At 41.0% G+C, this 24,383-nt stretch overlaps 1 protein-coding gene across 10 annotated transcripts in view; it reads left to right on the top strand.

The window, feature by feature from the left end:
• SIPA1L2 (signal induced proliferation associated 1 like 2) overlaps positions 1–24,383 on the top strand; it is a 492,084-nt gene that overhangs the window by 120,798 nt on the left and 346,903 nt on the right. Inside the window, exon 1 of one of the 10 annotated variants that reach the window (XM_029593858.1) lies at positions 14,909–14,951. The exons of the other annotated variants lie outside the window; for them this stretch is intronic. The gene's annotated coding sequence lies outside the window, so the exon portion shown is untranslated. Of the gene's footprint in view, positions 1–14,908; positions 14,952–24,383 lie in introns of those variants that run through there. 10 annotated transcript variants of the gene reach the window in all.

Genomic DNA, 24,383 nt, shown 5'->3' with positions numbered 1-24,383 from the left:
TTTGAAAATTTCCCATTTTCCCTCCTCATCAGCTTGTGCTGTATTCACGCTGTAAAAGGTTCCTGTTCATAGGCTTCAGGTGACGGCTGCACCTTGGTGCCCCATTTATTGGGGAATGGCATCAGCTGATTAAAAATCGGAATTTAATGGTCTTGTGTGTTATGATTGTCAACTGACGTGTCTTAACACTTATTGCTGCTTTTTAACTATTGGGACTTTCTACCTGTCAAGATGAGGAATATATGTGCACTCCTCGTATGACAGTCTGCAGATTTCATCTTGAAAGCCTGCACGAACTTGTATGAATGCAAATTAAAAAAAAACAAAACCCAGTAGAAAGTGACACAGTCTAGATAGCCTTGGTTCAAGCTGCCCCCCATGCATTTCTTATGGGAAACGTGCCAACGTTTCCCCTTTCCTGTGCCCACCACATCACTCACCAACTCTGAGACATGGAAAAGTCTGATGTCCCTCCAAGGACTGACTTCAGCTTGGTGGGGCCAGGGGCCAGGTCCAGGCCTTGCAAGGTTCTAAGGGACCCACAAACCACAGCATTCAGTACCCTCTGCTAAGCCTCTATTGTCATTGAAGTGAAGCTAATAGAAATGAGTCCGAATTTGAAATTCTTTTAATTCTTTAATCATGGCTGCTCAGAGTTTGTCAATATTTAGAGCTAATGTTGCCTTTTGGGGGAATATGTAACATTTGTCGCTCTCTCTCTCTCTCCACAATAGTTCCGAGTCTCTCTATTCTTTCTCAAACAGTGTTGCAGGTCAGGAACTCAGGAAATGGCTTCTCTCCCACAGATGAGGTTTCTGGAACAAGTCTCTGTGGTACCTTGGTAGTACATTTTTATCAAACAAATTTACCTTGTTTCTTCTAATGGTGCCGCTGTTCAGGAATTCAGGCAAAGTTCCTTTATCAGAGTCTTAGGCTGGAGGGATGAGGTTCTGTAGCACCCCTCTCTTCATAAGTATCTCCTTTTCTTCACAAAGACAATGTCTGTTATAAGCAGAGCAGTCTCTCCTCTGAGTCACACAGAAGGTCAACAATCTCTGCTTTAGGCTGTGCGCTTGGTTCTTGGGAACCAAGCATCACTGCCACCACCCTCTATAGCCTGCAGCTGAAATTATAACTCTTTACTGCTTCCCAGCAACAGCTATAACCACCCATTGCAGTGCTTAATGAGTGCTTCAGTTTACAGATTCCACACTTATCTTCTTCTGGGGGAGGGCTCCACCACTGGTTCCATCTGTCTCCTCTGAACTTTCCTCTGGCTTTGGCAGATCTTCCCCTTGCTTCTGACCTTCCCCCTTCTTCTACCAGACTTTCCTCATTTAAACTCACCTGGGCTTCCTCCCTGTCTAATGGCCCATCTGAGTGATTAAAGGCCCGGAAGTTTCCACTTTCCCTGCTGTCAGAAACTCCCCCCCCCCCCCGGAGCCCCTGTGCATCCTGGGAGCTGTAGTTTCCTTCCTACTCTGACTTTCTCTCTGGCCTGGAGTTTTCTCTCAGGCTTTCCCTCTAACCTGGGTCCCCTCGGTCGTTCCCCCCAGCTATTCTCTCACAAAGTATGTAGCGACCACCACACATTGTACATTCTTTAGCTGGCAAAGATGTGCATAAGTTAACACCAAGTTTCATAGCGGATTGAAATGCACAAGTCCACTTGGTAAATTATCTTGGCAAAATTATGTACACACAGTTACACCTGCTATTTAGTGAGGTAGTTTTGCCAAGAGAATTTAAGCACATGCTTTTAAAAATCAAAAAGTATGTGTGTAAATCCAAATCTGCCCAGACTCCACCCCCTGAACGCCTCTCCCATGTGCACATAAAAGTTCAGGCATACAGGGTGTATGCCTGTAATTTTATGTGCATGCCAGATGTGCAGTTTTCTAAAGGGCCATTTCTGTACGTAAAGCATCCTGGGAGGACTGAATACCAGCAAGGGCACGGGCCATCCGTTGCTCCTTCCATGTGATAGGGCACGGGCCATCCAGTGCTCCAACCATGTGACAGGGGCCGGCCAATGGCACGGATACCCTGTCACATGCTAAGGGCAAAGGGCCATCGGCGCCATTTTGATTAGTGGCAGCCGACGGCCTGAGAGGGGGGTCATCGCTCCCGGGACCCCCGCTGGACCACCAGGGACTTTAGGCAAGTTTTGGAGGAGGGTCAGAAGGATGGGGGATTGTAAATAATTAGATCTGAAGGGTTGGGGTGGGTTTGGGTTTTTTTTTTTCTGTGTGCCCTTTCTCCCCCCCCCCCCCCCCCCCCCCAAAAAAAAAAGAAAACCACACAAAATTTCATGGGGTTTTCCTATCATTTTCAGGGACCCCCGATACATGACGAATTAGGAAATATCATAAGATATTTTAATTCATCAAAAAAGCGATGCACATCCCTAGTGGACAGTAGGTAGGTCTCTGCCTGGTGGGCCTACTTTTTTGTGGGCATGCAGAGGGCCGGAAGCTCTCTTCTCTAGAGGTGGATACACTAAAGGGAAACTGCTGTTAGAATTCTAAATAAATTCTTGTATTTACATAATTTTTTTTTCTTCTTGGGATTAGGATGGACTGAGGTTGGACATTAAGCTACAGAATTCTGGGACTGTGTCAGTATTGGAGCTTTATGACAGCAAGGATGTTTTTATAGGTTATATTTTTAACAGGGGGATATTTATGGAAGGAGGATTGTAAAACGTTATATCCTATTCCACTTCTGACATAGTATGGAAGATATTATGGATGCATAGCCAATATGAAAAGAAACATTTAGTTTACCCTCCAATTCTGTCCATGGTAACATAGTAAATGACAGCAGAAGTCTGCCCAGCAAGATTTTTTTTTATTCTTATGGCTGTTATTACTCTGTTAGGTTAACTTAGTTAACATGGATTATCTTTTCTTCATCTCCATTATTTATCCACTAGAAATCGTCTGCCCTTTTGAATTCAGTTACTGCCCTTGCCCTCACTATGTCGCTTGGGAAGACATTCCTTGCATCCACCACCCTTTCCGTGAAGAAATACTTCCTGGCATTGGTCCTGACTTGGTGCCCTTGGAGCTTCATATTATGATCCCTTCTTCTACAGTTTTCTTTCCATCAAAAAAGGTTTAAATCCTGTGCATTATTAATATCTTTCAGGTATTTAAAAGTCTCCATTAGATCACCCCTGACTCTCCTCTCCTCCAGCGTATGCATATTTAGGTCCTCCATACCGTTTTGGTTGCTTCAATCCTGTCTCTCTCCTTTTTGACATACGGTCTCCAGAAGTGAACACAGTACTCCAGATGAAGCCTCACCAAGGACCTGTACAGGGGCATTATCACCTCCTTTTTCCTGCTGGTTATCCCTCACTTTATGCAGCCCAGCATCCCTCTGGCTATAGCCACCGCCTTCAGATCATTGGACACTTATCACCCCAAGATTTTGCTCCCAGCCTGTGATTATCAGAATTTTGCCTACCATTCATGTTCAGTTTCTTTGGATTTTTGCATCTCAAATGCATGACTTTGCACTTCCTGGCATTGAATCCCAACTGCCAAACTTTTGATCATGTCTCAAGTTTTCTTAGATCACTTTAATTTTCTCTCTCCTTCAGGCATGTCCACTCTGTTGCAGATGTTCGTGTCATCCGCAAAAATACAAACCTTTCCTTCTAACCTTTCTGCAATATCACTCACAAAGATAATGAACAGAACCTGTCCCAAATCTCACGCCTGTGGCACTCCACTTATCACTTTTCCCTCCTCCAGAGTAGGTTCCCTTTATGACTACTTGCTATCTTTTTTTGGTAAACCAATGTTTGATCCATTCCATCATCATGGGACCCATTCCCAGGCTTTTCAATTTGTTCATGAGCCCCCTTTGCAGGATCATATCAGAAGCTTTGCTGAAATCCAGATAAATCACATCAAATGCTTTTCCTTGATCTAATTCTCTAGTCATCCAATCAAAAAAAGTCAGATTGGTCTTACATAATCTTCCTCTGGGAAAACCATGTTGCCTTGGACCATGCAACCCATTGCATTGCAGGTTTTTTACTATCCTTTCCTTCAGACGTGTCTCCATTAGTTTTCCCACCACAGAGGTGAGGATAACTGGCCTGTAGTTTCCAGGCTCCTTCCTGCTACCATTTTTGTGAAGGGGGACCATAATTACCTTTCTTCAAACTTGTGGCATCACTCCCATTTCCAGTGATCTATTGAACAGGTCTTTCAGTGGACCCACCAGCTCCTCCCTGAGCTCATTCAGTATCATGGGATGTTTGTCATCCGGTCCCATGGCTTTGTCCACGTTCAGTTTTGCTAGTTCCACTCAAACACTGTGTTCCATAAGTGGAGTGGTATCTACCCTCCATTCCCACCTGTACTCTTACCAACCAGCAAGGGTCCTTCCAAAAGGTCTTTAGTGAATGTGGAAATTAAATATTTAATATTTCTGCTTTTTTCCTCATCTTTCTGCACGCAATGACCCTTGTCTCCTTTTACTCTTGCGATACCACCTCTGGCATACATCCTTTCCTTTGATGTATCTGAAAAATGTTTTGTCACCTTGCTTCACCTCTTTAATGATTCTTTCTTCCATTCAGGCTTTTGCCATCCTGATTTTTTTCTTGTCTCTTACAGCTTCACCAGATATTCTTCCCTGTGCACCTCTTTTTGTGTTCCTTTGTACTTGTTGATCTTTTTGCCTTTTATTTTTTCAGCCACATCTTTAGAGAACTGTGTCTGTTTCCTTTTACTGTTACTTTTTTTTACATAAAGATTTGCTGCTTTTATTAGATCTCCTTTTAATTTAGTCCCACTTCTGTTCCACTCCTCCCATCTCCTCCCATGCTTCTAGCTCTTCCTCAAGGTAGTTTCCCCATTTTTTCAAAATCTGTATTTCTGAAATCCATGATTTTAATCTTCATGTGACCTCCCTCCATTTTAGCTGCTGTATCTGTAATGCCTGGTGATCACTGGTGCTTAGATAGTTTCTCTGATGTCCAGATAGGTGCACATCTCCATTTGTGAGCACCAGATCCAGTATTGCTCCTCCCTTCATGGGTTCCATCACCATTTGTCTAAGCAGAGCCCCTTGAAAGGCATCCATAATCTCCTTACTCCTTTCAGATTCTGCAGAAGGGATATTCCAATCCACATCTGGCAGATTAAAATCTCCAACGAGCAACATTTCTCCCTTCTTTCTCTCTTTTTGGATGTCTTTAGCAAATCTCTGTCCGGTTTTTCGGTCTGATTCAGGTGCTTGTAGACTTCTCCAGGTGCATCATCTTTTTTTTTTTTTCCAGACAGCCCACGGAGCTTCCTCCTTACTCCACACCCCATTCATTTCAGTTACTAGCATACTTTTTTTGACATAAAGAAGTACTTCTCCCTTTTTTTGCCCTCTCTATCTTTCCTCAACAGGTTATGTAGCCTAGGATGGCTGTATCTCATTCATAAGACTCGCTGAACCATGATTCTGTAATAGCAACAATATCCAATTCTGCCTCCACCATCAGGGCATACAAATCTTGAACTTTGTTGCTCAGACTGTGAGCATTTGTACACATTGCTTTCCAGCTTTTTTCCATTGCCTTGTTGTTCTTCCCAGACACTTTTTCCGTACTTTTTCCTAAAAGTGGACTAAATTTGTTTCCTTCACCCACCTCCTGCATTTCTTTGTGTTGGGAGTGACATCTCGATTCCATTCACCTCTTTTTGTCTTCTCTGTCATTGTCATCAGGTGTTTAAACTCATAAGTTCTGAGTTCCTCACGTAGGATCCTTTTTCCTGCTGTACACAAATGCAGGCTTTTTTAGCTGTATAGATTTCTATTGTTATGTTTACTGCTCCAATCCCCAATGTATCCAAATCCTTCTTGGTTACACCAGGTTTTGAACCATGTATTGAAGTTGTCTATATGGCCTAACTGTTCCCTTCCCTTTTTGTGAATATGTTACACTTTTGAAAAGCCTGTAGTTTAAGCCTTGTACCTAAGTTATTTCCCCAGATTCTGGAAATATCTCTTTACTTAGTATTTATTGTATATTTTACATTATTAATGTTTTATTCTCTTACAGATTTTTATACAATTTTATTAGGTTTTATTGTTGAGCAATTGGATGTATTTTATTATTAATATTTATTATGCTATTATGTCAACCGTTGTGATGGTCCCACTTAACGACGGAATATATAAAAGCTGTTCAATATATAAACAAATACTTCTTGGATGCTATTTCTAGCAAGGTCATTGGCCCCCAGATGGATGATAACATCAGTTTTAAATTCCTTACTTTCTTCCTTAATAGTATTGACAATTTGGTTTGTATTTCTGCCAACTAAGGATCCTAGAAGCCATTTTACTATTTTTTTTGTCCCTCAAACTAAGTCCCCAAGTTAGTGCCTCTGATGATATTCTCCGAGCAGGAGCATTTTGTGGTTTCTTTCGGACTCTGCTGAAATTGCCTCCCAGCAGAGGGGGGTGTTCAGCTTCGATCCTTGATGACCTTATGCGCTTTCAGCGTCCCTTGAGTCTCTCTCTTCTCAGATACCACTTTGGTTTCCATTTCTGGATCATCCTCATTTTCCACTGCAGAAAAAGAGTTTGGTAAGGGTATCATTTGGGAGGGTGGATTTCTCCTTGTTGCAGTCTCTTCCCTTCCACTGCAATCCATTTATTCATGGGTTTCTGATTCCGCTGTGGGAGTGGGGGGCAGATATTCTGAATGTGGCAAAGTTGGAGAGGTTTTTTTGTTTTGTTTTGTTTTTAAACCTAGACAATTCTGCTTTCAGCTGAGTCAACTTTTTTTTTTTTTAATTGCAGACAGCTGAAGGCAAATGAGACAAGCCTTGAGCTTCCAGATGGTCTGCCTTAAGACCTTAGCACCACAATTGTTACACAGAATAGCAGCCATTTGTAGATTTGTTTTACCTCAGAGCATCTGAATTGTTATAAGGAGTTTCTAAATACCTTGTTTACCATTCAGTTTTAATTACCCTTGTAATGTGCCTTAAGGCTATATAAGAAAAACAAAGTATGGGAGATGGGGTACGATGGGAGGGCTTTTAAGTGTCAGGGAACTTTAAACCCCAAACTACCTTTCTTAAATGCTACTGAAAAGGTTTTTTTGCCAGAAGAATGCAAGGATTCCTAAACTTTTGTTTGCCCTAAAAACAGATTCTGTACAGAAAGCAACCCTCCTTTTTCTAAAAGCACATATTTTAAAATTTTAACTGGGAGATATGCACAATTTTTCTAGGCACTCAATTGATAGTTAAAGTGCAAAATGGTCCAGGATTAGCAAAATCTCGAAACCCTTCTTCAGGTTAGTAAAGAGAGGCAAGACAGTATAAAGTCAGCAATCTTAGTACAAATAAAATAGCTAACAGATTAAGAAAATGTTTTTATAAGCAGAAATGAAGAGAATTATTAAATATAAAAAAACAAGGCAAGCAAAAACGTAGCGGCTGGCGTTCAGTCCTGTGGGAGCAGAATCACCAACATCAATTGGTGACAATTTTGTTAAGAAGTTCAGTAGAGTAATGATATTAAATTAGGGTATAGAAATCTTCAATCAGCAAGAACAAGGGGACTTGAAATAATGGATTGAATCCTACAGCACAAGTTTAGATATTGTCTTTATAACAGAATCATGGCATATGGTTATAGTTATGAGGGACAAGTTAGGAAAAATAAGAAAGGAGGAGATTTATAATAATTCATTGCAGGTTCAGAGAGCATCATTATGTTTGTGAGCTGAAGTTCTCATGATATGGGTCTTGTGATGGGCATTCTGCCTAGCATATCAACCCCCTGCTTGTTTAATAGGTGATTTATTGAAGCTAACAGACTGGCTAATCACATTACAGTTCAGAACTTTATTGTATTAGGAGATTTCAGCAAAGACGGCCTGTCAGATGTACCGGTATTTATGGATGCTATGATAACAAGCGGCTTTACACAATTAGTCCAAGAGCCTATCCACAAAGATGGGCATATTTTGGATCTGATATTCTGTCAGGAGAGCATGTATATGTAGAAAAGGATTTGCCTTGAAGCTATATATCTGGCTTTATGTGATTTTAACTTTATTAATTAATTGATCTTTTCCTAGCATGTAGCCAGATGGACTCAAGACCAATTTTTGAGATTGGGATTAGCCATTGTGTTAGGTAGAAAAATCAGATCACTGGTTGATATTGAAAAATGTTATAAAAATTGGTTATAGAGAAATGAGTGTTCAGAGTTGGGGAAAAACGTTGATGATAACATGGGCTAATATGCAAGCTTTAGCATATGATGGCAGTCTCTGGAAAGGAGGATTGGGTGAATGGAAAAAAAAATAATAAAGTTCCTTGAGTCAGCTCAGAATTGTTAACATTAAAACAATCGTTGAGTGGAATAGAAAATGGAGAAAGTCTAAGCAATTAGAAGTATAGCAAGAACCCCAGGTTTGCCTGAAAGTTATAAGGCAGGCATGAGAGAGGTTAAAGATATGATGCTAAACAGGTATTATCTTCCTTAAATAAACTTAAAGAGAGCTATTTTATACAGTAAAGAAGCTATTAAAGACATCTCAGATACCTTTCACAAATATGCCGGATTGTGAAACTATAGCACAATTTTTCCAGAATAAGGTGAAAAATATGCAAGGTCTTCTAATCTAGGTAAAGATAAAGAGGCTTTTGCTGAAAAGGACATTGAAATAGTTGAGGAGCCAGTGGTCCGTTTGCCCCCATTATGGCTACCGGTATTAAGAAAGTAATATCACAATTAAAATCGGCATACAGCAGCCTTGATCCTTGTCCTTTCTGGGATGCACAAAGCATCAAGGCAGAAATGTTTTATGGGGGTTTTTTTTAATAGCTTGAATTGTGAGAATCGGAGAAAGTTCTTTTTTACTCAATGCACAATTAAACTCTGGAATTTGTTGCCAGAGAATGTGGTTCGTGCAGTTAGTATAGCTGTGTTTAAAAAAGGATTGGATAAGTTCTTGGAGGAGAAGTCCATTACCTGCTATTAAGTTCACTTAGAGAATAGCCACTGCCATTAGCAATGGTTACATGGAATAGACTTAGTTTTTGGGTACTTGCCAGGTTCTTATGGCCTGGATTGGCCACTGTTGGAAACAGGATGCTGGGCTTGATGGACCCTTGGTCTGACCCAGTATGGCATTTTCTTATGTTCTTATGTGAATGTGTCACAACAAGAAAGGTTGCTTCCAAAAATGCTGAAAAGAACCTTAGGGGTAATTTTATAACATGCGTGCATGGCCTACATGTGCACGCACTACCCGATGCGCGCACATGTACGCCCGATAACATGCGCGCGCAGGCGCGCATATGTTATAAAATCCGGGATCAGCGCACGCAAGGGGGTGCACAGTTGTGCACCTTGCGCGCTGAGCCCGCTCCGAACCGCGCTGCCTTCCCCTGTTCCCTTCCAGGCCTTTTGAAAATAGGCCCGGCATGCGTAATCTTTTGAAAATTCAGCCCTTAATGTACAAAAAAACCAAAGATGTTTTTGCCGACTTGTTTCAAATTATTGGCAATTTCACATTTGTCAGCCCTTAGTAAGATTCTAAAAAATGAGTACTAACACAATTTAGTGAGTATTTGGAGGTTCATAGTATATACGATCCTTTCCAGTTTGGGTTCCAAAAACCCCATGGAACGAAAACCTGTTTTCTCTTCTTATTAGGTACCCTACATAGGCATGTAGCTAGAAAGATGTTTCTCTCGGTGGTGCAATTCGACATTTTAGCTGCTTTCAGTACCTTAAGCCATAACAGTTGCAGTCTGTTGGGACTGGTTCTGCAGTTCTGAGATGGTTTGAGTTTTTTCTTGCTGATAGAGAACAAATTGTGAAGTTAGGGTGCAACTCTTCTTCCTGGGGGGGCTCTTAAGCTTAGGGGTACCTCAGGGTCAGCTCTCTTGGCTATATTGTTCAGTGTTTTTTATCAACATTGGCAGAGATATTAAGAGGGTTAGGTGATATCTATTATATTTATGCTGATGACATATAGTTTATTCCATGTGAAGACAATGGAAGACTTCCAAAAAAAGTGCTTAATAACCTCTATTTCTACAGTGAATGGCTGGATGTATATAATAGGCATGTACTTAATTTGCAAAAGACGAACATTCTGTGGGTAGACCAGTGTGACCAGCTGGATACTAACCTTCTCCTTACAGGTTGGGATCACTAATATTTCCAGAGAAATGGGGGTGGGACTGAGGAGTCCATCTCTGTTTAGGCCTCTCATTTAAAAACCAAAGTAAAATGGTAGAAAAGGCAACTTATTTTAAACTTAGAACACTTAAAGATTTATATTTCAGAATTTCATTTAAAAGAGCTAATGCAAGTTTTAGTCATAAGTGGAATTGACTATTTTTATTTATTTATTTATTTATTTATTTGGAGATTTTTATATACCGTGGTACGTAAAGGTCTACATCACCTCGGTTTACAGAAAACAATAACATAGCACAATGCTTTACAAGTAACAAGTTATACAGTAATAAACAATAAATAGCAACAGGTTTTGCATATTGCGATTCCTTATATATTGACACGCCTAAAGTTCATCTGAAAACATTATAATTAGTTCAGAATTTGGCAGCTAGGGTGATCACAGGCTGTAGATAATAGTTAAGAGGTTTACCCCAACGTTGAGGGAGCTTCATTGGCTTCCTCTACAACAGTGAATACAGTTTAAAGTATTTAATGTTAACTCGTAAACACTATATAATGACAGCATGAATGGTTTGACAGATTTTATTAAGCCATATGTAGATTTATGATTTTAGTGTTCAGTAGATAAAAAATGATTAGTAACTCAGTCTTTTGAATACAAGTGACAAGAAACATGCAATAAAGCTTTCTCCTATGCAGGGCCTGTAATGTGGAACACATTACCAAATAATTTGAGAAATGAACCTGATTATTTAAAATTTGGAAAACAGTTTTAAGCAAAGCTTTTTTAGAAGGCACAGAGATAAAAATCTATAATTTTTTATGATTGTTGGAAGATTGCATTTTTTTTTAATGTTTTGAGTGACTTGTTTTTTGTTGCATTGTCTGTTTGTGTGTATACTGTGTATGTGAAATTATCTGTATTGAACAGCACTGCTTGATATTGTAGAGAACAAGAATGTTTAAATACTAAAATTCAAAACCTGCCTAGACCCATCCCGCCTGGAGTGCCTCTCCCCAATGCAGGTAAAAGTGCACACATACATGGCTCGTGTGTGAAGAACAGGAGTAGTCTCATGATTAGATCACCAGACTGAGAAGGGGGAAACCAGGGTTCAAATCCTGCTAATGCCTCTTGTGACTTTGGGCAAGTTAGTTCACTTTCAGGGGCCTCAGGTACTGTGAGAAACTGCAGGAAGACCTTGTGTTTCTGGGAAGCCAGGCATCCATGTGGCAGATTTAATTTAATGTAGACAAGTGAAAAGAGATGCACATAGAGAAAAATAATCCACACTGTAGTTACACAATGTTAGGTTCCATATTAGGAGTCAACAATCAGGAAAAGGATCTAGGCATCATCGTGGGCAATATGTTGACACCCTCGGCTCAGTGTGTAGCAGCAGTCAAATAAAAACAAAGTAGAATGTTAGGATTATTAGGAAAGGAATGGAGAACAAAATGGAGAATAACATAATACCTGTCTTGTTCCATGGCACTACCATACCTAGAGTGCTGTTTGTAATTCTGGTTGTTGCATTTCAGAAAAGATATAGTGGAAATAGAAAAGATACAGAGAAGGGCAACTAAAATGATAAAGGGTGGAATGGCTTCCCTATGAGGAAAGGTTAAAAAGGTTTGGGCTCTTCAGCTTGGAGAAGAGATGGCTGAAGGGAAGATACGAGTCTATAAAAACATGAATGGAGAGGATCAGATAAACGCAAATTGGTTGTTTCCTCTTTCAAAAAATAAAGACTAGGGGATACTCCATGAAGTTACTAAGTAGCACTTTTTTAAAACAAATCTCAGAGAAAATATTTTTTCACTCGATGCACAATTGAGCTTTGGAATTCATTGTCAGAGGATATGGTAAAGGCAGTTAATCTAACTGGGTTTAAAATAGGTTTGAATAAGATCCTGGTGGTAGACCTGGGAAAAGCCAGTGCTTACCCGTAGCCATTAGCAGCATGGAATGTATCTACTATGTGGGGTTCTGCCAGTACTTGTGACCTGGAATGGCCATTGTTGGAAACAGGATATTGGGCTTAATGGACCCATGGCCTGACCCAGTATGGCAGTTCTTATGTTTTTAACTTGGGGCCCGGTGTAATATGATGCCCTGGGCTGTGTGTACAGTTTTACTCACAAATATACACACATTATTTTGTGTACAGATTGTACTCCCAACGCAGCAAGGAGTTCTGTGCATACAAGCTTGCATTAAACTGCGAGCATGAATTAGTGCGCCTCCATTTAAATCCCATGTTAATGAAGGCATTAGCTATTACTCCCCGATGCAGAGATGCTTAAGCTTTACACATGATTTTTTAATGCTGGAAATTGTAACTCCTGTTCAGAGCTGGAGTAAAATTACGTAGGCTGTTAGTCTATGGGGCTGAACCCGGAGTTCGTGGTGCAGGGGGTCCTGCACTCAGAATTCATGCACATAAAATGCAGTTTGGGCACAAACATGTCTTCTATGCACATTTTTGGGTTAGCACACATCTTAAACTCCTGATACATTTTTAGCACATGCATTAAGAAATTGCACCTGATTTAAGGCACAGCTTGTTACTTTGCCCCTTGCGCTCTGGGGACAGGGAATACCCATTGTAGCTGAACGTAACTCGCCTTGAGCTTCCAGTGAAAAGGTAGGAGCTAAATTTTTTTTTTTTTATTATTTATGCACACAAAACACAGTTTATGTGCATAAAATAAAATTTGTGCACCCAGCATTTTCTCTGCATACAAAACATGGTATATACACAGAAAACTTGACAATAGCCAGCATACGATGAGCTTTGTTCATAAAACATGTTTCCTGCACAGAAAACATTTTGTGTGCACAAATAGGGTCTTCTACGCATAAAGCATGAATATTGAGCAGGCAGTTTTGTGACATGTCTTATCTGAGTGTCCAGCATTTTGAAACTGACTCACCGTCCACACCCAGTGCATGGGGACAGAGATTATTAGTCTTCATGGGATGTCCAGTGGTTTGGAATTTCGCTGGCTCTAGTTACCACTTGTTAGATTTGTCACCTGAATGCCATCATACTTTACTTTCTCTAATGATGTTTTAACCAACAATGCATTGCATACAAATATTCATTATTTATTGTGGCACAGCTTTATCATCATTTCTTGCACTGAAATGTCCACCGGAAGACTGTAATATTTCCTTTTCGAAATGCTGAGCTGAGATGTTAGAGCAGCAGAGCACTGTCTTGTGGGAATTTTTTTTTTTTTTTTTTTGTGGCCATACAAAATCATCATTTTGAATCCCTGCCCCTGAAAGGCTTCCTCTGGGGAGTGTTTTGCACTTGACTGGGCTTGGGAATTTGTAAGGGGACTCTTGCTTCTCCTGCTGCTCTCTTCCACTCATTCGAGCAGCCCTTTATTTGGAATTTCTGAGGTCATAATAGGCTGTTGGTTTGTCTGGAAACAATTGTTTTTTTTATGAAGCAGATAAGCTGATGTCATGGTCTGCCCTTTCCTTTACATATGCTAATTAGTAGATTACATTGGCAGTTGGTAGCTTTGTCTGAGGGGGAGGAGGAAGAGTGTGGATTATATGACAGCTGTATGCATTTCAACCAGCTTCCCTCCCCAGGACAGCCTGAGGTTTTTCTCTTTGTGGTGGGGGAGGGGGATTTTTAATTTTAATTAATTAATTATTTATTTTTTTTTTGGCAGGTTGCTCTTGACTGATAAAGTAGGATTTTAAATCCATAGACTTGAACCTTAAAGGTTACAACTATTATTTGTTTCAGCTATGGGTTTAAAGAGTTTTGGTTAAAAACATTTACTACTGAAAAAAATGTATAACTACATGAAACAAGTTCTGAGGAGGTTAAGTGCTGGAGGGGCAGTCGTGGATCTGGGCCCTGATTTGTCAGGCTTCTTTGGTTCTGTTCTTGCGTGAGATGGACTTAGCTCTAGGGACAAGATCTGTCAGTGGAACTTTACTCTCTCTCTCCTGGAGTGCTACATGGTACTTGGGACATCTTGGCTATGCTTTTGTTCACACTGCAATTTGCAAATGAAAAATGGAATTGACAAATAGCTTGTGAAGCAGAGTATGCTGCTTCTTGCTCTGAAATTGAAAGGACGTTATGGGTTGGCATTCGTTGTTTGATGGAGTGGGTTATATTAAAATTCGGGCAGCTTTTATCTTCTGTTCTTTGCTTAGCCATATGAGGTATGCAGTAAAGCCACCTCAGTGACTTGAACTTATAACTAGAAACACTGACGTTACAGAGTTAAGTGCAAAAAGGAGAAACCTATTAAAGCGTCTTTGTGCAGCGTGGTTTCTGTTTTCTTTAAAAACACGGAACTTTTAAGTTTTGGCACGCATGGTTAAAAAAAAAAAATGTGTGCATTATTATGCAGCCCTAAGCAGGATTGTGCAGTAAGTGAGGGGAAGGGCAAGGAGAAGCCGTCAGATGAAAATAGTGAGAGCTAATATTAATGCATCAGCATATTTTTAAAAAAATTATATTTTATACAGATAAGACTGTGCACAGAAAATGTTATCTGTACGTCCAGTATGTGTTCTCCTCTTTGATTCATTTCTTTAAAAAGGAAATTCGCTCTGAAGAAGTTTGAACTGTAACCTGAGAATATAGAAGGATAAACTATTTTTAGTAGCCCCCTGCAGAAATGGTTCTCGTAATTAAAATTCCAACGAGTATACTGCAGATAGCCTCGCCGGATCCAACTGTTCTTTATCTCTTTGTGTCGTAAGGCAAGAGCTGCAAAATGTAAGTACTTTTTGAACCTTTTCAGCAGGTTTTTGAATTTTAGGAGTCTGATTTATCTTTCTATAGTGATATAAGGAGAGAGAAAAAAAAATAGGAAGTGTAAACTGAGAAAATAGAATATGAAGATCAGATTTCTTTCTAAAAAAAAACCCTGAGTATTTCCCCATAAATGAAAGGTAGAAGCAATCTGATATAAGGTTTCCTTAACTACCTACATTTAGTAGAAATTGCCCATTGGTCATTTAAATCAGTAAATGGTATTCCTTTTAAGTAAAACCTGTTGGTGGTTTCACTGTCTCATTTCAGTGCATTATGTATCGAGTTCAGGCATTAAAAAAAAAAAAAGGTTGTTGAAAAATGGACCATGCTGCTCTTATTATACTCCAATAAAGAGAAACTTCAGAACTAATATCCTTGGACAGCAAAATTCTCAAGAGCTAGAGATAGCAAGACTTCTGTTAATTCCATGACTTCATATTTAAATGTTAATAGAACAGTCTTATGTTAGAATGGTTTGTTGTGGAAGTTGTTTTATTTTGGCTTTTTAAAACTGATTAAATTGATTTATAATTCCGACAAGATCAGCAGACAAAGGTATCGGTCATCATTGTCTTTCTCTATCGACGAGTAGGGCTGAACTGGCCATGATATGTGGGGGATATTATCTGATGGCGCCAAATGGACCCTTCGCTTTAGCTCATCCTGCCTCATGAGCCCCTCAGGCTTTTTTTGTCCAAGCTTCTACACGGATATATATCCTCTCTCTCTCTCTCTCTCTCTCTCTCTGTTGCTGATTTTTGGTATCTTGTACCTCTTCTTCAAAGTTTTTCCTTCTAACTCATTTCAGGTTGCCTCGCTGTCTCAGCAGCCCCTCAGTAGCACTTTTCAATGTTGCCAAATAAAAGAAAAAAGATCATTATGTTTGTCACAAAGAAGGCTACGGTCATGGGCCACGATATTTGTTACAGATGCCTGGGATCAGACCAAACTCTGTCAATTGCTGTTATTGTGGCAAAATATCACTGAGGCCCCAGTGAAGATGGAGGAACTTTGCAGGTTGGTGAAAAGTCAGTCTTTCCTCCTCTTGGAGTAGGGCCTCTTCAAGTTCAGTAGGAACTCCTTGAGCAAAGCTCCCCCTGTGGTGCTAGTTCCCAGATCACTGTAGTTTAGGGGTCGAGCAAGACATGAAAGCGTTGTGAGCATGGGGCCAATGAGTCCTTTGATGCATGCCTTGTGGGGCTCATTGATGCACAAGAAGAAAAGCGCTATGCTTTGTAACTGGTGATGCAGTTGACATTGCCAAAGCTTTAAATTAGTACCAAAGCAGGCATCACACTAGGCTTTTGTTCCCATTTATACATCTGGCACTTTTGACACACCAGTCTTTGGTGCCATCAATGCATATTCATCTCTGTCGAAGCATTGCACCTCTACCTTGTTGACACATCCATCTATTCCATCAACACATCCAGCCTCAGTTTCAGAGCTGTCAATGCTCTGTGCTCCAGTGCAATTGGCACACCAGTCCCTGGCCTTGTTGGTACACTTGATGCAACAACAAATTTGGGGGGCCTTGGAGGTGACTCACTGCACTTTCCTCCCTCCATGTTGACATCCTTGTCTCCATCCTATCTCCTTATCATGGATTTCGCTCGCATCCAATATGTTTTATTATGCCTCTGGTCTCTGTGACATTCAGTGCAGTTAAACCAGGAGGCACCTCTCTTCTGGAGTTCAGTAGAGTTTCGCAGGAGGATGACTCTGTACTGATATTGGAGGGAGGATGTCTTTTCCCCAGCTCCAGGTCAGAGGACACAACAGTATGTAGATCAGGTAGCTGAATTAGTGAATTCTTTCTTTGCCTTATTAACAGGAAATGATAGAGGGCACCCTTCAATCTCTCTTGTCCAGAATGTCATCTTTATTCCTTCACAGGGAAGTCCCTCATCTCCACACTGCAAGAGCTCCTGTCAGAGGTTCCAGTAGTGGGATCTAACTCACTCTGTGGAGGAGTCTAGCCATCTGAGGAGGAAGTATGGGATTCCACTATCTGGCAAATGCCCTGGGAGTATTCCCTTTCAAGTCGACCAGTAGCCCTGCCCTGATTGCCTTCATTGTCATTGGGTTTGTGAGTTAGTATCCCTTCAATTCTACAGGAATTGCTTCAGACCCCTTATTTGATTTATGGGAGCATTCATTTCCATGATAAGACCTACATTTATGAACAAGCTGGGCAAGGCAATAGCCTGCAGCGATCCCAATTCATTCAATTCTGTGGGGTTTACAAATGAGAATGAGGGAATGTCCAGCTCCTAAGCCCCATGGACCTTTAAATAAGGAGTACAACAGGTACCCGGTTTTAGAGTAGTCCAACTACCACTGTAGTCAGTAGTAGTAAAGTCTGCACTAAAACAGGCTAAATATGCTGTAATCCTTTCTTCAGGTAAGGACCCTAGGTTGTCAGACCATTTTAGGAGAAAAGTCTTCCAGATCTCAGTGCTCAACAAACTGTAAGGTGGCTGACCAGTTATTTATTTATTTATTTATTTATTTATTTATTTATTTATTTATTTATTTATTTAAGGTTTTTATATACCGGCAATCATGAAAACATATCTTGCTGGTTTACATAAAACGGGAGTGCAGAATATACATCAAACTAGAACTTATACATGGTTTGACATTTACACGACTGTATTGACAAACTGAAGCCTCTGGTAGTTTCTTTCAGGGACCAGGAAGGCTATCAGCAGGCTCTTCGGATGCAGAAGAATGTGAACACCATCTTTTCTGGACCATGTATGAGTCACTTGATACCATAGCAAGATCTTCTGTGGTAACCATTGGAGTATGCTGGATGGTCTGCTTGAGAGCCAACAGCTTGCAAGAGGATGTTCATAACAAGTTGGCCGACATTCCTTGTTTGGGAGACAGTGTCTGTAGGGACAAGGTTAGGGAAACAGTCACCCATTAAGTCCCCATCGACAGGAGCTAAGCAGCCATAATCCTCTAGATGTCCTTACTTTGCTTTTAAATGTTCCTTCTTTCAGAGATGCCCCTTCCACCAATTTCAGCAGTATCACATGCCAATTGCACTGCTGCAACAGAAGCTTCTAGCACATGAATGTCTTTGAGAGAGACTTCAGCCAAAGATACCTAAACAGGCTGAGCCTAAACCTTAGCTTAGTTTTGGATGAGACTTGATCTTTAGACTGCAGCTTCTCTGGTAGGAAAAAGCACTCAATTTCTGGAAGAGTTGTGAAAGATCATCAAGGACCATAGGATCCTCAAAATTGTGGAATCTGGTTATTGTTGTGTGTCTCCTGTCCTACAATGCTGCACTGATATTTAGTCTTTAGTCTGGATCCATCTCACATGATCCAGTTCTGTTTTAAAATGGAGTAACTTCTCAGTCAGCGGGAGGTAGAACCTGTCTCTTTCAGCGATCTAAGCAAGGGGTTCTACTCTTGCTATTTCCTTATCTCCCCAGGATGGAGGTGAGAGTGGTAGTCCATGGGAGCAGCCCGTAGAACACCAATTGCACATTAGCTGTATGTGAAGTATATGCCAGTACAGTGAGGAAATGAAAAAAATTATACTGATGTATTTTCTGGTTTATCATCTGCAAAATAATGCTTTTGGAATATAGGGTCATAATCTGCAGGTAAATTCCTCACCCTTTGGGCATTCTTCTAATTACTGCCTTGTGCATTTTTGATATCTTGATCCAAAGTTGATTTGGATGAGTGACAAATAAAACCAATACCCACTTAACTCAGTATTTAAAAGGTGCATATGTTTCTTCCTAGGATGATTTCTTTGGCTGTTGCCACCTTTGGGTTGGGTGGGAGGTAACCATGAGATGGGACTAATCATTCCCACTTATGTACTTGCATGGGTGTCCTGTTCATTGTCAGTTATTCTCCCTTTTCCTTCCTTGGGAGAAACACATTATTCCTTTGATGGTTGTATTCCATATTGCCCCCCAAAGAAAAGGTGTCCTAAAATAAGGTCTGTCCTTTCCAGCCATGTCCGTTTTTCAAGTTAACCAAAACATGCTAATAAACCGTGTTCTTAGACCCAATGAATGCAGCTATATTTGATGAATATTCATTGATGACTATTCTGAAAATAGATTAGTTTGTGGCTCAGGAGGACTGGAGTTTCTTATCCTGTCCCATGCTATAGTGCACAACATTGCAGAGAAAACAGATCAATTATGGGATAAAACCAGCATTAATATTCTTGTTCAAAAACATACCATGCCTGTATCCCCTTCTTGATGTTAAATAGAAAAGAACTGAAAAGCCGTAACATGAAGATGAGCAGTATGCTACATCTCCAAAAATAGTAAATTATGGGAACCTTGCTCTCTCCCAGGTATATTATTCCAGGTGGTCATCAATGGCTGATTTATATAGTGACACTTCCATTATGCGTTGCACAAACTGTGCTCCATGTTTATTATAGCCATGATGCAAACCCACCTGTTGAACAGCTCTGGCGTGCTGGAGTGTTTCTTTTCCTCTTTAGGTTATTTTTTTGTTTGCTATTCTTAGATATATTTTGAAAAGCAAATTTGTTTCCACCATTCTCTGACAACAAATGAATCAGCAATCCCACAAGTGCATCATAAGACTGCATAAGGCTCTGACAAAAATTTCTTCCAGATCTTTTTGGAAACAATTAATTCTATTTGACTCATATATGAAATTTTGTGGAGAGATGTAGCCCTGCAACTGCCTTTGGTTTGCTTTTTGTGGAACAATGATGACCAAATTCTTTCATGGCTCCACAAATGTTGTTTTCTAAGAAATTAGGCTGGCTTTTGCTTTTTTGCTTGTTTGTCTCTGTTCCTCTCCCATTAGTTGTCCTTAAGTTGTTGGCTTTTGTTAAAGTTTTTTTTTTTCGCCATTCTTGCTTCTAACTTAGACCTAAGTCTGTTTATAGCAGGGACCAAAGTTGCCCTGACAAATTTTTCTCTCTGAACATTTTTTTCACTTGATATCATGTTGATTTTCCACACAAGGTCAGCTTCAAGTTCTGACCCAAGTGCATCCAGAAGATGCCTGTAACTGATCTTCACAAGGTGTGCTACAAATATCTAGGCCAAGCCTACAATGACTTTGCAGGAACTGTGCAAGAATGTTGACCAGATTAGTTCAGGCTCAGAACGATGGGCTCCATGTCTTCTTGACCAGCGAGGTCAAGTTCATTTTCAAGAAACTGGCTTCGAAGCTGAAAGCTGGACACAAGGCCTAGAAACAAGAACACAGTTGTGCTGGTGGCCAAACCTTGCCAAAGAGTCCCTAAAACTCTTTAGCTTCTCTGTCTGTGGACAGGCCCAAGAATAGAGCAAAATCTTGATCGGCCTACTCAAGTCATTGACGAGACCCCAAAGGCTCAAATAAGGAATCGAAGGGAGTTTGTCGAGCTATGATTGGAGGTTTCAGCTTATCAGTACAGCTTGGACACTCAACTGATGGCCTGGACATAGAGTTTCTGCACAAACTGAAACAGCCCTGCCTCGGAGTTATCTTTGTCTTCCATATATAAGAGGGTAGATTTTTAAAAACAGCGCGATCGCGTACTTTTGTTTGCGCAGCAGGCGCAAACAAAAGTACGCTGGAGTTTAGAAGATACGTGCGTAGCCGCGCGTATCTTCTAAAATCCTGGATCGGCGCGCGCGCGGCTGCCAATTTTGGGCAGCCGGTGCGCGCCGAGCCGCGCAGCCTGTCTCTGTTCCCTCCGAGGCCGCTCCGAAATCGAAGCGGCCTCGGAGGGAACTTTCTTTTGCCCTCCCTGGCCCTATCTAAACCCCCCCCTACCTTTATCCACGGATTTACGCCTCCCTCTGGGAGGCGTAAATCCGTGGATAAAGGTGGCATATCTGTGGATACGCCCTGCTCGCGTAAATCCAGGCAGATTTACGCGAGCAGGGCTTTTAAAATCCGCCCAAAGAAGTTTCACGCTGGTCTCCAAAGGATCTGCCAGTAGCCTTCAAGAGCATTTCAGAAAAGCTGTAAAAAACATTGTCATTTCTGCGATGACCCCAGTGTTTTCAGCTATTTCAGAGCAGAGCTGGATAAGAGGATTACCAAGGTTCTTAGCTGGCACACTGAAAGAGCTGAGATCTGAGCCTCAAGTTCCTTGACTTGTTGGGTTCATCAAGCAGTCCGCACATAGGGACTGTCCCTTGCTCAGCACTGAAACTGCTTCAACACCCCATGCCACTACTCACATTTTCTACATTGAAATCTAAATGAGATGCATTGTGGTAGGAAGCCACTCCATTGTCTAGATCCTATTTGGCCTTAAGGCTTTCTGAGTAGTTATTTGAGTCCCTTCTTTCCCTGATTTTGTGCAAACAATAGCTAAGGTCATTCCATTTGATTTACAGGTAGAGTGAGAACTCAGGGTGCTGCTTCTTGGCCTCCTCAAAAACCTGGATGCCGCTAAAGATTTCATAGGAGGATGTGGATAACTCCTTACATCAGGCCAATGCAACATCATGTGCATAAAAAACATGCATCCAAAGTGAATGCACGTGAACAGGTGCACATCTACCTCAACTGGGCGCTCGATTCAATATGGAAATGGGCTGCCACGCTAAAAGGGACATGCAATGGATAATTTGTGCGTACCTAACGCTGTGCATCGGGCACCCAGGAGAAATAGCTGTGCGTCCACAACAGGCTAGCTAGAGCTCCCTCCCCACCCCCTGGCAGAGCTGTACCTGATTGATCCTTTTCACTGAAGGATGTCCTGAAAGGGGATTGGTTCTTTCACAGACGTGTGACAGTGAATGAACCAATTGGCAGTAAGTGAAGCAGTGAATAAATTAATATTAAGTGCCTTGTGAGTGCAAGTTACCAAAATGGGATCTCAGTTTATGAGCATCCGTTTTATCTTTCAGCAGTTAAATTACTGGCACAATACACACGCACAATATACACAGCCCTGAGTGTGTATATTGTGTGCCCCCCAACTTTTTTTTTTTTTTATGTCAAGACTTTTTTTTTGCATGGTGCTGCTTTCTGTGGTCCTACTTAGTATCATGACGATACTATATAGGAGGAACCACAGAAAAACAGGTTTCTTTTGTTTTTAAGTTGAGCCCTTGACATGCGGGAAGGCTTTACCCCTGCTCGGGGCAGGCACAAAATTTGACGGGTTAAAAAGTAGAGATGTGAATCGGAACTGAAATCCGAACCGATTCTGGTTCCGATTCACATCTATAGAGATGTGAATCGGAACTGAAATCCGAACCGATTCTGGTTCCGATTCACATCTCTATTAAAAAGTGTGCCTTGGGCTTATGGGGATTTTTTGCATCGTGGGGTAATAGCTAATAGCTTCATCTACATGGAATTTACATGTGATGTGCGCTATTAGCTGTGAGTGAGTTTGGACGCGCTGATCCCCTGGATGCATGTCCAAAACACATATCCAAGCGCTCGTTAACCTGTGCACTAGGCTCAGTGCATGATAGTGCATCTGCCTGTTAATATGAAAATAAATGGATGTGAATTATTTTGTTCAGCAGCTCTCTGGTTTTATAAAATCCAGTTGCCATATCATAGTACAGTAGTCAAATCTGCTCTCAGAAGGGCTAAGAAGTCAAAGATTCATGCTTTGGGACATCCCAAGTGAGAGTCTAGAATTTTAGACCATGTTGGGTGAAGAAATTATCAGAATGCTGTGCTTTAGTCCTGAACAGCATTCTGCCAAATTTATATGATGGAAATTTGTGCACACTATTCTAAAAAAGACCATAAGGTTGAGTATCTCCCTCAAAAGGAACAGAGTGGATTCCAAAACCTGTTGGATAGAGATGGGGAGTACGAAATATCTGGTCTACGTGGTCTATGATGTGTTTAAGACTGTGTTGAGTGAATTGCCATGGCTGTTGATGCCCATAGACTGTAATGGCTGGGAGTCTCAAGCCTGCATAAGGATGTATAGGAAAGGCTTGCAAACATGCTGTCTGGTGGTGATAGTCTCTTCAGAGATAAGGTCAAGGAATTGATGGATCTAATAAAAAAAAACAAAAAAACCTACCCAGCTATATTTCAGACCCTCTCCACTGCCACCTCCAAACCACCTTTGTCTTCCCAGAAATTTCAGAGTTTGTTCCCTAGGTGGCATTTCTTTTTCTCAGAAGAAATTCTGTCAGAGACCTGCTTGCCCCAAGCTTCAGTGCTTAAGACCTAGCCACTATGTAACATGAAGGCTCTTAAGTTTTATGCTGCTACCCAATCAAAACTGGGGTTGGGGATTTGATTGGCACTGAAGGAAGTAGCCAGGATCACAGTCTCTATACTGGAAGACCTCCCTATAGGGTGGAGGATTAGGTTTTTCATAAACTGTTAGCCCATTGTAACCTTGGATAGCTTTGTCCTCCAGACTGTGAAGTTTGGTTACTTATATCTGTTGGCATGCTCTCCATATTGCCTGCCCAAAAGCACATTCAAGCTCACAGCTGAGACCTACTCTTACTGGAAATCTGTTTCCTCTTATAGGCCAAAGTGGTTGAACCTGTATCATTGCAGGAAACAGAGCGAGAATCTTACTCGAAGGACTTACTGATTGTCAAAACAACTGTGGAAGATTTAGATCTTGGAAGACTTAAAGATGGTCACCCAGATTGCCATTCTCTACTTCCTAAACTTGGAAAACCAGCTATATTCTCTGGATTTGAAGGTGTTCTTTAAGGAGCCCTGGTGCATGACTGCCACTCTGACTGGACTATGAATAAGTTACAAGGGGATATAAAATAGGGAGAACATTTCAGGATAGTAGTGAATGAAGGCTCATGGTGCTAGACTAACCCTGGTTCCAACTGGGCCTGGAAGGGGCAGGAGGAAACTGCTAGGCCTTTTCTATAGGCCTTTTGTTCAGATTATGCCCCCGTTTTGATCAGTTTAACAGAGCGGGCTGATGAGCGTATATGTTGAACCTGGCAATTTGATGATTGATGCCTCAACTTTAAAAAGTCTGTCAGCTGGAGAAGGAATTAAAAATGTTTTGTTCAATGATAATGGGGAATTCAGTTCAGGGGTTCTCGAGGCTGCAGCTAAAGCCACTATCAGAGGTAAAGCTGTCTGTTTGAAAAGTGGCTTCCAATAAGCAGAAGTGGCAGAGGAGAGTAAATGTAGGGCAGATTTTGAGAGATTTGGAGAATTTTAACAATGTGTCCAAGGTGAATAAATGACCTATACTAGAGGAAAATTAAGGAACATAATAGGTGAATAAAGCCTTAATGAAATGCAAACAATTGTAGTAAGATAAAGAGGGGATAAGGATGACAAGATCAATTAAGCGAGATAATGAACTCTAATTAATCAAATTAAAAATGAGGGGAGCTGAGAGAGTCCAGAGAGATCAGCGAAACCCTCATTAATTGATATGGTAAGCACTACTCTTCAGAGT

Source organism: Rhinatrema bivittatum, chromosome 3 (assembly GCF_901001135.1).
Source record: "Rhinatrema bivittatum chromosome 3, aRhiBiv1.1, whole genome shotgun sequence".
Lineage (NCBI taxonomy): Eukaryota > Metazoa > Chordata > Amphibia > Gymnophiona > Rhinatrematidae > Rhinatrema > Rhinatrema bivittatum.
This window is presented reverse-complemented; position numbering and strand designations above follow the sequence as displayed.